Genomic DNA, 16,628 nt, shown 5'->3' on the forward strand with positions numbered 1-16,628 from the left:
GCCAATGGTAGATACAAATGACAGGTCAATGGTAGATACAAATGACAGGCGGCCAATGGTAGATACAAATGACAGGCGGCCAATGGTAGATACAAATGACAGGCCAATGGTAAATACAAATGACAGGGCAAGGATCTATGATTGTGGACGAGTGAAGGGCAAAAAGCTAAAGATGCAAACTTTAACACTCTGCACTCTCAAAGCTCTACGGCGATTATTTTGATTGCTTGAAAGAATAAGAAGCCTGGGACCATACAATGGTGTAACATCAAGCCTATGTAACATACTGAGCAAGGCAGACTTAATTTCACCCGTAATTTACTAGGTAGTTAGTCTCGATACACCATATGTGCCGAGATGAAAGGAACTATACCTGCAGCTAGTACTGACAGAAGTATTACTGCTAATTAAAGGAACTATATCTGGATCTAGTATTAGTGCTAATCAAAGGATGAACGTCTGCCAGGTTTGTGACTGGTGGAAGAATAAGTCACGCTAGGTGGCGCTGGCGACATCCTGTAACATCCCAGCACGACATCATTGATCGGCTCTCATAGGGGTGAGACGGAGGCAAGGGGGGGGGGGGGGGTTAGCTACAATTTCAAGGCTAATAGGAGGGCGCTGGAATTTCTCATTGTAATTACATTAATTATGTTTGTTTATGAATGACAACGACGGCGCCATTTCAGAAAATAAGATGTGAAATATTATCACACTTTACTAATGGCACAACAACTAACAATGTGTATAGAAAGTAATTAGTCCTTGAATTAAAACAACAATATTTATAGAAAGTAATTAGTCCTTGAAATTAAAACAACAATGTAAATATAAAGACCTGTACTGATAAACACGTACAATCTCGATTTGTATTTCAACATTTCAATGTGTTAAGTGGGGACTAGCACCCGATTTCATTGCGTGCTAAAATATCAGAAATTACTGTAATGAAGGCAGACAATTTGTGTATGAACAGTTGCAAGAATTGATTAAAGGTGAATCTACCTTTGTAAAATAGATTTAGCCACAGTAAGAGAGTTATAATCGCATTAATTAAATACAGCTAATTAAGTGTCCACCAACACAAATGTGCTACTGTGCACGTGTGCAGCTTATACTTTCCTTATCCCCATTGATGAAAAGCACTAACAAATGTGCAGGTGAACAAACGGTGTCAATAGTACAACTACAGGTGCAAATATGTTCGTTAAATGGTGTCAATAGTACAACTACAGGTGCAAATAGATTCGTTCAGCGGTGTTAATAGTAAAACTACAGGTACAAATACATTTGTTAAACGGTGTCAATAGTAAAACTACAGGTACAAATACATTCGTTAAATGGTGTCAATAGTACAACTACAGGAGCAAATACATTCGTTAAACGGTGTCAATAGTACAACTACAGGTACAAATACATTCGTTAAATGGTGTCAATAGTACAACTACAGGAGCAAATAGATTCGTTCAGCGGTGTTAATGTAAAACTACAGGTACAAATACATTCGTTAAATGGTGTCAATAGTAAAACTACAGGTACAAATACATTAGTTAAATGGTGTCAATAGTACAACTACATGAGCAAATACATTCGTTAAACGGTGTCAATAGTACAACTACAGGTGCAAATAGATTCGTTCAGCGGTGTTAATATTAAAACTACAGGTACAAATACATTCGTTAAATGGTGTCAATAGTAAAACTACAGGTACAAATACATTAGTTAAATGGTGTCAATAGTACAACTACATGAGCAAATACATTCGTTAAACGGTGTCAATAGTACAACTACAGGTGCAAATAGATTCGTTCAGCGGTGTTAATAGTAAAACTACAGGTACAAATACATTCGTTAAATGGTGTCAATAGTACAACTACAGGTGCAAATACATTCGTTCAACTATCTGGTAAAAACTTCTTCAAGCTTCAATTCATCAGTGTATCGTGATAACTAATGCATTGGTTCGTAGATAAGCTGTATTGAAAACATTGTTTTAATTAGCGTAAGATGCCTAGATTAATGAATGCGCATGCACAATGTAAACTATGCAGGCAGGTATGGTTAGGGTTAGTGGTCAGGTATGGTTAGGGTTAGTGGTCAGGTATGGTTAAGGTAAGTGGACAGGTATGGTTAGGGTAAGTGGGCAGGTATGTTTAGGATAAGTTCGCCTAAAGTTTGATGCAGCTACGGAGAGCGTAGGCCCCGGAGTCAAGTTTAAAAATTGTGCAGTATGGGGATGTGTACACTGATGTAGGCATGCAATGACGGATTACGGGGGGTGGGATGTTGAGGCAACAGTCTAGGGCCCCCGATTTTAAATTTTTACTTGTCGGGTGGTCAAGTGAATGTCACAACCACATTGTGAATGTCACAGCCACATTTTTTAAAAACTAGACGACAAACGTACCCTAATATAAACTGCTCTCCGTGAATTAAAAAAAAAACACACCAAGCAAAATATGTGACAACAAAGGCATACCAGATATGAATCCAATGTTTGTATTATAATTATAAATAATATAAAATCCGCAATATGTTTTATAATTAGTTCACTGTTTCATCCAAATGTAAAACCTGAATAAAATGTTTTAATTAATTCCATGCTCCTACTTTATGTAATACATGAATATTAATTAGTAAACTAATATCATCTGATTAAAATCTATGTCTCTACTTCATTATCGTGTCACCTTGCCTGACTAAAATCTATGGGCACCTGGTGCGGCCAGAGGTTGTCACGTGATAACCGTCCGTGTCGTTGTTTCTCTCTAACCTGACACGTGTTTCACCTGCTTTCATCACGTCTTACCTGACATTTACCTGTTTCACCTGCTTTCATCACGTCTTACCTGACATTTACCTGTTGTACAAGTCTTTAAATCAGGCCTTCTCTACTAAGTGTGTCAGATTTTCATTTTTTTTCACTTAAAAAAAATAATTTGGGGACTATAAATAGATATATAAATCTCTATTCACGCCCCCCCCCCCCCCCAACATTCTACATAGCAGCATATGTCACAGGTACCAGGTAGCCTGACAATGAACGCTAACACAGAATAGCTCCCGCTTGTTTGTCGCACCAACTTTGGCTACATTATGAGGATCAGATGTTGATTTTAATAATTAAAAAAAGATTGTAAGGAGAGGAGATGGGGAGGTTGGATTAGGGCAGCTACTTTAGACTGTCCATGTATGTCTGTGTGCTATAGCTAATCAAGTAAGTCTTTAGACAGTCCATGTATGCCTATGTGATAGAGCTAATCAAGTAAGTCTTTAGACAGTCCATGTATGTATGTATGTGTGATAGAGCTAATCAAGTAAGTCTTTAGACAGTCCATGTGTGATAGAGCTAATCAAGTAAGTCTTTAGACAGTCCATGTAGGTCTGTGTGCTATAGCTAATCAAGTAAGTCTTTAGACAGTCCATGTAGTTCTATGTGATAGAGCTAATCAAATAAGTCTCCATCTGACAATTTCACAGTCTACTTACCTACAAGTTACTTCCCTGTTGCCATTTTGCTGACTAAGCAAAAAAAACTAAACTGATTTTGAGTGTTCTACTGTATCACCCATCGTCTTCATTAATAATCAAGTTAAATAGTGTCCGTAAGCATTATTAATCAAGCTAAATTGTGTCCGTAAGCATTACTAATCAAGTTAAATAGTGACATTAAGACTTGTTTGAATATACTATAAAGTAAATATCATTTTAATGCCCAGAAATTTGTAAATGATTTAAAATACGATAATGTTAAAAGTGGTTTGTCACAATTGTCTAGATGCCTGTTGTGTCACAACAATTTTTAATACACTCTAAAATATAACCAGATATAATTCATTATGTACGGCTCTTTGTTTTTAAAATAAGTTTTGAAAATATTTTTTCAATTTTTTTTTTTTTTTTTTTTGCACGTTTTGCATGAGTTTAGATATTATAAGCTCTGGTTGTAGAGCTAAACACCTGTCTAAATAGGTTAGAAAAGTTCACTTACCACACCTGTCTAGATAGGTTAGAAAAGTTCACTTACCACACCTGTCTAGATAGTTTAGAAATGTTCACCTACCACACCTGTCTAGATAGGTTAAAAAAGTTCACTTACCACACCTGTCTAGATAGTTTAGAAATGTTCACTTACCTGGGGAAGAAACTGATGATTTTTAAACACTAAACAATCTTTAATAATGTCTTCCAACAAACATGTGTTTAAATGTTTTCAAACTTTGTGTTGAATATTTTATATTGGTCCGAACGTTTGGCTCAAGGCTGCTTGCTGAAGTCAAAAACTAGGATGAAGGGAGCTAACCCAGCTAGTCCACGCAGTGAGTTCTGTCCCTTTGATTTATTGTCTCGTGTTTATGCTAAACTTGGTTTACCCTCCACACGGCTCAAAGTGTGACTGTCGCGTGTCGCGGGGCGTATTACTAGTCCCCACACAAACCAGCCCCCACACAAACCAGCCCCCACACAAACCAGTCCCCACACTAACCAGTCCCCACACTATCCAGTCTCCACACAAACCAGTCCCCACACAAACCCCACACAAACCCCACACTAACCAGTCCCCACACTAACCTCGCACATTAACCAGTCCCCACACCGATCCGAGAAAAAAATTAGTTCATTATATTAAAAAAATTTTGTTACAAAAATTCTTCGAGTTAAATAATCATACTTTAATTTGAATCTGAAAACTTGTTGAACTGTTTTTAAATATAATTAAATTGGCTGGTTTAAATCTAACTCTTGGGACAGGAGAAATGTTTAGACAGACTTCTTGGATGGTAGCAGTCGACTAGACAAGGGAGGGAACCGGTTGGCTAAGCGAGTCAAGGGAAGCCACTGCACTACACTTTAGATTGTTATTCTTTTTTTTTACCTCCATATTACTTTCTCGTTGAGTAGGTATTGTAGACGTGCAGAAAATAAATATCGCGGTTTTTACAAGCCTCGACGTTCTAGACCTTCATGACTAGCAATTTTCTATCCGTCTGTATGTCTGTCTATTTGTATGTGAGCACAATAACTTGAGCCTAGACCTCATGACTAGGAGTTTTCTATCCGTTGTCTGTCTATCGGTGTGTGTGAACACAATAACTTGAGCATCGTTTCAGTCAGATGGACGAAATTTTTATATGTAAGTTTCATATCGTATATGCAGGTATTTGTCGCATTTTTAGCAATTTCCAATAGCCGGAAGTGGCATTCTATTTCCAATTTCTAAAAAACCTTTAGAATTTCACTTTTTTAAATCGATTTTTGCTAAAGAAACATATTGTAAAAACTTTTTGCCAATGTATTTTCGCAACAAAAAAAAACGTATGTACCATTTCTATAGCCAGATTTCTCTGAAAGTGACATCTAAACACAACGACTATACAATAAAGTTTGGTCAGGCTGACTCCCTTTTTATTTGTTAAGAAAACACATTAAATTAAATGTCATAAATTACCCGTAACTCATATCTTTTTAAAACCACATCGACCTGAGTATTTTATTTACCATCGATTTTTTTCGTGAGTGAAATATAAAACAGAGATTTGTTTGCAAGTAAGAGCAGTTGTCAGGTTGTTTTATCCCTAGTTCTGAAAAATGTTAAGACACAATTTAAGTAAGTGAGGGGATGTTTTTTTTAGAGGGTTTACAGTAGTTTGTAGGTTTCAGTAAACATCTTGAAGTGTAAGCTTCTATGTCATTTTAAATTAGGTTTGTATATAATTTCCTTCAAATTTATAGACCCTATTTTTATAGAAGCCAAGAGGCAAGTTTTTTACAGCCCCTATAAACAACTGCGGAGTGTGGAACAAAAGACACGGTGTGAGGTGGGGGGGGGGTTAAAGCAAGGGTCTACACCCCGGCGTGTTGGCCCGTGGGGGCCACGCACAGGTGGGGGCCGCGCATAGGTGGGTGTAAATCAATAGTTTATAGGCAGGTAAATAAGTCATTTTCATCATCACTACAAATTGGGTCAAACTAGGTCACAAAAGTCGGTCAATGGTGACCCTGACCCTCGCGCATCGCTCATCCCCAAGTGCACCTCTCACTTCCTTATTCCAATACACAAGTGCACATCTCACTTCCGTATTCCACTCCGCAAGTGCACCTGTCGACTCTGAAGTCTAATCCCCAAATGCACCTCTCAGCTCTATTGCACAATTCCCTATTGATACAAGACCAATTTTATACAAGTTCACATCAACAATCAGACGTGGATACTTGCACGTGTATCAAACTTGTGGCCTCTACATCCTGTGTATGATCTTATCTTCGATTTCTTTTTATTGCATTCTGTGCATGATCTTATCTTCGATTTCTTTTTTTTTTTTTACTTTTTTAAACAACTCACACACAAATTAACGAACGGACGATATTTCTCGCTTAAAGTAATAAACCTTTTGAAATAAATCACCACCAACCCACCTCCTCCAACCCACCTTCCCCAGCCCGACGATTGAAGTATGTGCTATGTGATAAACCTCATTGAAATATGATGAGGGTGAGTGTGACGTTTATGGCAAGTTAACAAATTGTCATTGATGCTCCTCTGACTCACGTGATCCCAACAGCCAATCAAAAAATTGTTTTCGCTTTCTGGACTGTGCGGGTTAAACAAAGTGGTACACAGACACACTAGCGTGTGGGCGGGATGGTATGGTAAGGTTGACATATATACATACACATACAAACATCCCATTGTTGGAAGCATTAAAAGAAATATATATATATATATATATATATATATATATATATATATATATATATATATATATATATATATATATATATATATATATATATATATATATATATATATATATATATATATCGATGAGATCTTTGCCGGTCTTTACCAAAAGCCATTCCCATCAATGAATGAATAAACGTGACACCCCCCCCCCCCCCCGCCCCTATTTCAGGCAAACACGTCGTCTGTCAGTGACACATCGTTTCCTGATTCCCTTCTGCTGTCGACAACACCCAGCCGCTAGAAGTGATCTTTTTCTGCTAATGCCAAGGTCATTCAAATAAGATTTCGTGTTTTCTGCATGGGGACATTGGATAGAATTCTAAACATTCGCCGTCATAGAAATCAAGTACCAGTAGTTAAAAAAAAATCACCCACTTGTTTACAAACAATGAAATGATATTTTTTTCAAGATATACTATGTAAATATGTATAAAACTATTGTATGTGGATGTATGTAGGTACAGTTGTAGCTTCGAGAGATACCGGAAGCTAGCAAACCGAAACTAACTCAGATCGTGAAGAAAATCTCCAGAATCTAAGAACTGACTGCTAGAACAATGATGCATTGGAACTGATGGCACCAAAGTCACGGAGTGGATTCTTTGTTTTTATGCTTATAGCTATGCCTGCCGGTAGAAATTTTAAAATTTTACGAGATAGCTGTAACATGACTGTAAGATAGCTGTAACATGACTGTAAGATTGCTGTAACATGACTTTAAGATTGCTGTAACATGACTTTAATCTTATTTATGCTGGCGAGAAGGGTATAGTGTTTTACTACTAGGTATGGAGGGTGTTTCACTGTCATCACTGTCAGATATGGAGGGTCACGTCACGTGGCTAATCGATCACGTGGCCTGCTGATCACGTCACGTGACCAACTGATGTGCCTCCACAGAAAGTTTTTAAAAAAAACGCTGACACAAACACGAGCCACCAATCACTGACGTAGGTCAGTATTAAGTCAGTGACGTAAGTTGCTGTGTCGAATCACCCAATTAGCAGAAGACTTTGAAAATGTCTGCCCAGCTAAGGCGGGGGGTGACCAGGAATTAACTTCCCGCCTTTGTTCTCTCTAACAAAGTTACACATCTAATGTGCCGGGGTGTAGATAGATATACCTGCAGGGTGTTGATATATATACCTGCCGGGGTGTAGATAGATATACCTGCAGGGTGTAGATAGATATACCTGCCGGGGTGTAGATAGATATACCTGCCGGGGTGTAGATAGATATACCTGCCGGGGTGTAGATAGATATACCTGCCGGGGTGTAGATAGATATACCTGCCGGGGTGTAGATAGATATACCTGCCGTGGTGTAGATAGATATACCTGCCGGGGTGTAGATAGATATACCTGCCGGGGTGTAGATAGATATACCTGCCGGGGTGTAGATAGATATACCTGCCGGGGTGTAGATAGATATACCTGCCGGGGTGTAGATAGATATACCTGCCGGGGTGTAGATAGATATACCTGCCGTGGTGTAGATAGATATACCTGCCGGGTGTAGATAGATATACCTGCCGGGGTGTAGATAGATATACCTGCCGGGTGTAGATAGATATACCTGCCGGGGTGTAGATAGATATACCTGCCGGGGTATAGATAGATATACTTGCCTGGTGCTAAGTTTACCTGTTCCAAGAACTATATTACCTGCAGCAGCGAAAGAAATTACTTCTTATATAATTTAAATTTATGCAAACTTTATGACTTAATGTCCGTGAGACATTTAATACAGACATAAAGTGCGTTTGTTTTTGTTTGTACAGCAGCCGACCTACACTACAACAACACCACAACAACACCACACCACCAACAGCGGTTCTTACACTATCGCTAGTGAGGGTCCACAGCTCCACGCTACGTTTGATTCAAACCCTATCGGAATGTTTGGGGCTAATTCAACGACATAACTACAACATTAGTCTAGAGATTAGACGACAGACCGACAAAAGACGTTTAAAAATAAGTTGTGAATGAGATGGGGAGAGGCTGGAATGACGTGGTCCAAAGTGAAGAGGATAGCAAATCGAGTTTGTAAAAAGTTATCCGGACCCTGGACTGTCATAATGGCGGACAGGAATAAGAACTGGCCGGACTTTCCATTACTAATCATTACTTCCATTCCCCAATATTTTGTGTGCATCAAACACGAAGTCACATCATCAAAGTGTGGGGGGGGGGGGGGTTGTACTTTTATTTCTTTCTTCTGTAAACTATTTAAGCTACGTATTGTACGATACGTGGAAGTGACAGCTTTCTGTGGATATTGATCAGCTGATTCAACTATAGCGAAACTTTATTATTGCAAATAATGCTCTGAAAGTTTTTGGGGACGGCACAGTTCAACGTAAGATTAACTTTTGTCTGACCATTGGTCAGAAAGTGGGGGTACCACTGTCTTATGGGACCTCAGTCTCGTTTTACGTATTTTAAACTACTAAGTTCTAGAACTGTTAGTGTGTTCGCTTCGTGATCGCTAGAAAACAGAAGAACGAACTACTAGGAAAACAGAGGTCAGTAGTCGATATGTAGCCACTAACCTGTAAGTACAGCATACACAACATGTGAATAGTGCTGAAGGAAACTAGTAGGTCTACTCGTACAAATAACACCAGCTTTGTTAAACACACGACATGTAAAATGAAACTAGTAGGTCTACTCGTATACATAACACCAGCTTTGTTAAACACACGACATGTAAAATGAAACTAGTAGGTCTACTCGTATAAATAACACCAGCTTTGTTAAACACACGACATGTAAAATGAAACTAGTAGGTCTACTCGTACAAATAACACCAGCTTTGTTAAACACACGACATGTAAAATGAAACTAGTAGGTCTACTCGTACAAATAACACCAGCTTTGTTAAACACACGACATGTAAAATGAAACTAGTAGGTCTACTCGTACAAATAACACCAGCTTTGTTAAACACACGACATGTAAAATGAAACTAGTAGGTCTACTCGTACAAATAACACCAGCTTTGTTAAACACACGACATGTAAAATGAAACTAGTAGGTCTACCCGTACAAATAACACCAGCTTTGTTAAACACACGACATGTAAAATGAAACTAGTAGGTCTACTCGTACAAATAACACCAGCTTTGTTAAACACATGACATGTAAAATGAAACTAGTAGGTCTACTCGTATAAATAACACCAGCTTTGTTAAACACGCGATATGTAAAATGAAACTAGTAGGTCTACTCGTACAAATAACACCAGCTTTGTTAAACTCACGACATTAATGCCACTTGTTTGGGTAATGACTCTAGTAGTCGCAGTATGGCTGTATCAATTTATGATGATAGAATGACATTTATGCTTATTGAAGCGACATTCGTACTTAAAAGCACATCAAACTAATTTATAGCACAGATAATTAATTGACAGGTAAGAGCCAATAAAAACCTAATGCTGCATTGGTATTCTTTTTATATCTATTATAGGGTTTATTTTTCTTTAAATAACGTCTGATGTTATTCAAAAGGAATATTTTTTGTTTAGTTTCTTGTATGTTGGACTACATTGTATTCATCCGCAAGGAAAAAAAATGGGGTGGGGGCTTTAGGTTATATATGAGGCGTAAACTTCAATCGTGGGGCGGGAGGTTGGGGGTGGGGGTTCTAGATATCCACCAAGCATTATCTCCGTTCAGTACCTGTGTTGTGTCAATTGGAAAAAAATATTTGGTGGGTGTTTTTTTTCTTTCATATTAAATTTGTTTTTCTGCGTCTCCCTCTTTTTCTTGAGATTTGTAAACTCCGCGAAATGTCATAGCTAATTATTGTTGCCGATTTCCTTAATTTAAGGCCTATCTATCTCCATCGCCAGCTTCTTTTCCCAATTACTTTCTCCGTGTTTTACACGAGTTCCTTTTTATTTTTTGTTTAGTTTCTTTAAGTAACTGCCCAAATATCGCAACTGATGACGTCAACACAACTGCCTAAATATCACAGCTGATGACGTCAACACACTGACCCCCAGCCCACCTTGACCTTCTACAACTGGTCAAGTTCTCCACGTTCTCTGTTGTTTTCGTCTTCGCGTGCGCTTCATTTCTGCCATTCCTTACGTCATACCATTCGCCCTTACCCTTGAGCAAATAAAACAATGTATCACCTGGTAAGGAACTGATCTACGCTTGTTTTCCTCATTGCCCGGCACGATGTGCAGTAATTAGACGCACTTCTCACAAGCGGTGCATTCTATCTGGGCTGAGAAATAAGCTCTTCACCGGTGACACAATACTCCTAACATAAACATCCGGTAACTCGAGTGGCCAGGACAATTTTACTAAATGTCACATAGCGAGATTTAAATTGGTTTGTTTTTTTCACAACAAAAGGTGATTTTTGGGCCGACAGAAAATTAAGTTAAACTATGCCAGTGTCTGTTCTAAGAAATGTAAAAGCAACGGGCATATTCAAACCGTTTTTTTTTAGTTTTATTTTTACGACACGTGACCGTCAGCATAGACACAAAAATTAATTTTATTACTTCCATACTACAGCTGGCGGTCTCATCATGTATCGCCCCCCCCCCCCCCCCCCAATGATCTCCGAAACAACAAAAGGCCTTTGTTGTTTTTCCGACTAACATTGTGTATTGTACTTAGCCGCCCAATATTGATCAGAATGTATGATAGATAACAGTGTAAAAACATTGTCGTCTGCAGTTACTGGTTAGTTGTGGTACTCAACCTACTAGTTAGATTAGGAGGAGGGGGGGGGGGTAGCTAATGGTGGAGATTTATATACAGTACTGTCAGGAGGGGGGGTAGCACCGTCTATGATTATCTTAAAGAGGTTCGGGCAAATCACAAATCACTAGTTTGTTGTGATGGCCGCGGTGGTTTTATTTTTAGAAAAAAAAAAATTCTACTAACTTTGTATAATATTTTAATAAGCAGTTTATGGGTGAAATTTATTACTAAAAACAATGTGTATACATTTAGAGAAAATCAATCAATAAAACATTGGAGTGATGCCGTATTTAGTAAGAAAATCAATCAATAAAACAATGGAGTGATGCCGTATTTAGTAAGAAAATTAATCAATAAAACATTAAAGTGATGCCGTATTTAGTAAGAAAATTAATCAATAAAACATTGAAGTGATGCCGTATTTAGTAAGAAAATCAATCAATAAAACAATGGAGTGATGCCGTATTTAGTAAGAAAATCAATCAATAAAACAATGGAGTGATGCCGTATTTAGTAAGAAAATTAATCAATAAAACATTAAAGTGATGCCGTATTTAGTAAGAAAATTAATCAATAAAACATTGAAGTGATGCCGTATTTAGTAAGAAAATTAATCAATAAAACATTAAAGTGATGCCGTATTTAGTAAGAAAATTAATCAATAAAACATTGAAGTGATGCCGTATTTAGTAAGAAAATCAATCAATAAAACTTTTGAGTGATGCCGTATTTAGTAAGAAAATCAATCTATAAAACATCAAAGTGATGCCGTATTTAGTAAGAAAATCAATCAATAAAACAATGGAGTGATGTCGTATTTAGTAAGAAAATTAATCAATAAAACATTAAAGTGATGCCGTATTTAGTAAGAAAATCAATCAATAAAACAATGGAGTGATGCCGTATTTAGTAAGAAAATTAATCAATAAAACATTAAAGTGATGCCGTATTTAGTAAGAAAATTAATCAATAAAACATTGAAGTGATGCCGTATTTAGTAAGAAAATCAATCAATAAAACAATGGAGTGATGTCGTATTTAGTAAGAAAATTAATCAATAAAACAATGGAGTGATGCCGTATTTAGTAAGAAAATCAATCAATAAAACATCAAAGTGATGCCGTATTTAGTAAGAAAAAAAATAGCAAGCGGCAGCGATACAAATCACTGACTTTAGAACTAGAACTGTTATTTTAGTTGGGCATTTAGAAATGTCTGGTTAGTAAAAATGTTTCCAATATTTGTGTACTTTTTGGTAAAGGTATTTCAAATTATTCGACTTTTTATCTTTTACAGATATTTTTATAAACATGTGGGTTGTTTTATCTTATTTTGTAATGACAGATGAACGATCTTTCAATTAGAAATACAGCAAAAATGACATTTAATGTTTAACAAATTAAAGCCTCTACCCCTAAATGGTCTCAGTTTTAGATAACAAAGTGGCGAACCCATCAGCGGATGTGGCCGGTGTTCTGAAAATGATAGCAGCTAGGTCTAAGCTTTTGAATAGGAAATTTAAAAAGCTATAAAAAAAAACTACTTACCAGACGTTTCGAGGAGTAGATTAGTGTAAAGCAAATCCTTGAAAAAGTTATTACAGTTCCAAAAATTTTATTTTGTCAGAAGTAAAAAAAATTTTTCCACAAACTCAGTGTGTAATCGATTGCGTGTAAAAATGACTTGAAAGTTTTTTATTTGAGCGAGCCAGGTACGCTGGTGACAGGTGCGCTCTGGGTCCTCGGTCGTTATGGACTTGATTGTTTCAGTGGTGTAGAGGACCCAGGAGACAAGATATGTCAGGTCACGTCTTGGTCACGTGGGACCTAGGCACCAAACATCGAATCAAAATCTCGAATCAGCTGTAGTGTTGGGATGGAACAGATTAACTTAGCCGCAGTAGAATTGGACTGCGGTTAATTTAATTAGCCAGTTGATTTAGCCAGATGAGTTAGCCAGATGAGTTAGCCAGTTATTTTAGCTGATTGTCACTCTGTCATCGGACGGATTCTTACGGTGCTTAGCCTGGGAATTCATCTTAAATATAGAACATGTTTGTTGCAAGTAAAAAACAACAAATCCAGCCTTACCGAATCCACAAAGTTTTTATACCTGAGTGTTCCCTGATTACATTGACATCCACAACAAATCACAGCTAGTCTGTCTGTTTGTTTAACCCTTTAAATCACTGCTAGTATGTTTCTTTAACCCTTTAAATCTCCACTAGTCTGCTTGTTTAACCCTTTAAAACACACCTAGTCTGCTTGTTTAACCCTTTAAAACACACCTAGTCTGCGTGGTTCAAACTGTTGTGGTCCTTTCACAGTACTCTGCCACCAAACTTTAAGATCTCACCAAACTTTACTCTGTCACAAAAACGTGGATTGGATGTTGATCAATGCGTAAAGCTAATTGTATTATGACTTGCAAATTGGTCATTGTCAGTGTAGTCACTACTGGTAAACCAGTTTCAGCTTGTTTTTACTGGAGCAGAAGTGGACCAATCTCGGCCGTGAACGCCAATGTTTTGTCTTCTGACATCAACACGACAGAACGCCTCGATTAGAAATTCATATTTTGTTTTCCCGCGCTTATTTCCTGTGGTGCTACATGCGTAAATAAATCTTAATTAACGTAATGAATGTGAACTGTTAATTTTTCTACATGTTTAATTAGTGACCCAGATGATTAACTACACTTCATCTAAATGTAAATTTAGCTGCACGTACCATCTCTATTATACCACTAAACGTCTAAATACTTTCCCTTAATTTCAATAGTCTTGAAAAGTCTATGTAATCACAGATAATTTTTTTATAAATCTTTTTAAGAATATGACAAGCGATAAAATTATAGTTACATTTTAAAAACTTAAAGCTATTTGGGAACCATCGATTACACTCATTTTCATTTTTTTGGATTGGATATAAGCCGTTGAATATAAACCGTTGAATTATTTCATCAATTCAAATATTTTTAAAAACCTCCCTCTACCTCTCTTTGAGTTCAACCAGATTCAACCAGAATGGCCAGGGAAAGTAAAACAATGAAAGTCAAAACAATTGTTTTCCATGATAAAATTTATATATATATGTGTGTGCGTGTGTGTGTGTGTGTGTGTCTGTGTGTGTCTGTGTGTGTCTGTGTGTATGACTTTTCAAACATTGTAGACTAGACCACGTGACACCATTTAGGAGAAACACCTATTGGAAAAAGTAACAAATTTACTGAGAGTATAATGCTGTATTGAGTTGTACTAATTATCAAATTGTAGTTAAAACGACATTAAGTATTGATGTTTTGATACCATCGAAGTGGTAGGGGCACCACCGAGAGTAAAAAATACCGACAAATCAAAATTAACAACGTATCTGTTACATTTTCACATTTTGCTCAAATTATAGACTAAATAAATTAATTTAATAGCCCGATCAATATCACTGATCAGATACATTCATCAATTTACATAATTATTTTAAAATAAATTAAAATAAAGCTTCAAATATTCCATTTATAAAATATTGTTTTGACGTCACACTTGCTTAACCCCCGTCACAAGCTCAAACAGCCCTCCCCACTCCCCTACGAACCTCCGTCACATATGGTCACAAGCTCAAACAGCCCCCCCCCCCTCCCCTACGAACCTCCGTCACATATGGTCACAAGCTCAAACAGCCCCCCCCCTCCCCTACGAACCTCCGTCACATATGGTCACAAGCTCAAACAGCCCCCCCCTCCCCTACGAACCTCCGTCACATATTGTCACAAGCTCAAACAGCCCCCCCCCCCCTCCCCTACGAACCTCCGTTGTGTGTGGGTTTCAAATAAAATACTTGAGGATTACAATTGTGATTTAACCAGAGACCCCTGCTGGAAGTGTTAAGGAATACACGGTCAATTAACCACACGTCAGCAATGTGTGTCAACAAATGCCGAGATAATTAATTACCAGCTGGAAGTAGTTAGTCAGTTCTTTGAAAGTGGGATGAGGTAAAAACCTTTCAATTAAATTTTAACTGACGCTCAGCACAGCGACCCCAAATTACGACATAAGTTTAGTGTCAGTACGTTCTATTTTTAGTGGCGTCACAGGTTAAAATTGCCAGTTGTTTTTTGTTTGGTTTTTTTTTTGTTTTTTGTTTTTTAAAGATTTGAAAGTTAATCTGATGTTTCTGATGTTAGATTCGCAATTGCATTTGAATTATAGAACCCGGTTTTGTGTTTCGCTTTTTTATGAAAGTAAATGCCAAGTGTATTTTTGTATTGTGAATTGAGTGTTTGCATTTTCTGTTTGTTTTTGTTTCCTGTGTGTTTATATTTTCTGTGTGTTTGTATTTTGAATGTTTGTATTTTCTGATTGTTTGTATTTTCTGTGTTTATATTTTCTGAGTGTTCGTATTTTCTGAGTGTTCGTATTTTCTGAATGTTTGTATTTTCTGAGTGTTTGTATTGTCTGAGTGTTTGTATTGTCTGAGTATTCGTATTTTCTGAATGTTTGTATTTTCTGAGTGTTTGTATTGTCTGAGTGTTTGTATTTTCTGAGTGTTTGTATTGTCTGATTGTTTGTATTGTCTGAGTGTTTGTATTGTCTGAGTGTTTGTATTGTCTGAGTGTTTGTATTGTCTGAGTGTTTGTATTGTCTGAGTGTTTGTATTGTCTGAGTGTTTGTATTGTCTGAGTGTTTGTATTGTCTGAGTGTTTGTATTGTCTGTGTGTTTGTATTGTCTGAGTGTTTGTATTGTCTGAGTGTTTGTATTGTCTGAGTGTTTGTATTGTCTGAGTGTTTGTATTGTCTGAGTGTTTGTATTGTCTGAGTGTTTGTATTGTCTGAGTGTTTGTATTGTCTGAGTGTTTGTATTGTCTGTGTGTTTGTATTGTCTGAGTGTTTGTATTGTCTGTGTGTGAGAAGCTGACATGCTGCTACCAATGGACCACGTCAAAGTTAAGTTAGGCTCATGTAAGTAATGTTTAAGACGAGGCAAACAATGTATCTGTATCTAGAAAAGCAAAGTGGGAGATGTTTGGTTTGTTTGTTACTCACACCTATTAGATCGGGTACTTACAGGTACGTAGTAGGGAAATAGTTCTTGCAAAAGTTTGCTGTTCACTCTCTATTTAACGGGACAATTAGAGTTATCTCAATAATCCAGTTTA

At 37.2% G+C, this 16,628-nt stretch overlaps 1 protein-coding gene across 1 annotated transcript in view; it reads right to left on the minus strand.

Moving 5' to 3' along the window:
- LOC131937351 (prestin) overlaps positions 1 to 13,173 on the minus strand; it is a 58,064-nt gene extending 44,891 nt beyond the window's left edge. Inside the window, exon 1 of the mRNA XM_059294725.1 lies at positions 13,022 to 13,173. The gene's annotated coding sequence lies outside the window, so the exon portion shown is untranslated. The remainder of the gene's footprint in view (positions 1 to 13,021) is intronic.
- Positions 13,174 to 16,628: the final 3,455 nt, after the last annotated feature.

Source organism: Physella acuta, unplaced genomic scaffold, assembly GCF_028476545.2.
Source record: "Physella acuta isolate Inbredline_101_S28 unplaced genomic scaffold, ASM2847654v3 ptg000017l, whole genome shotgun sequence".
Classification (NCBI taxonomy): Eukaryota; Metazoa; Mollusca; class Gastropoda; family Physidae; genus Physella; species Physella acuta.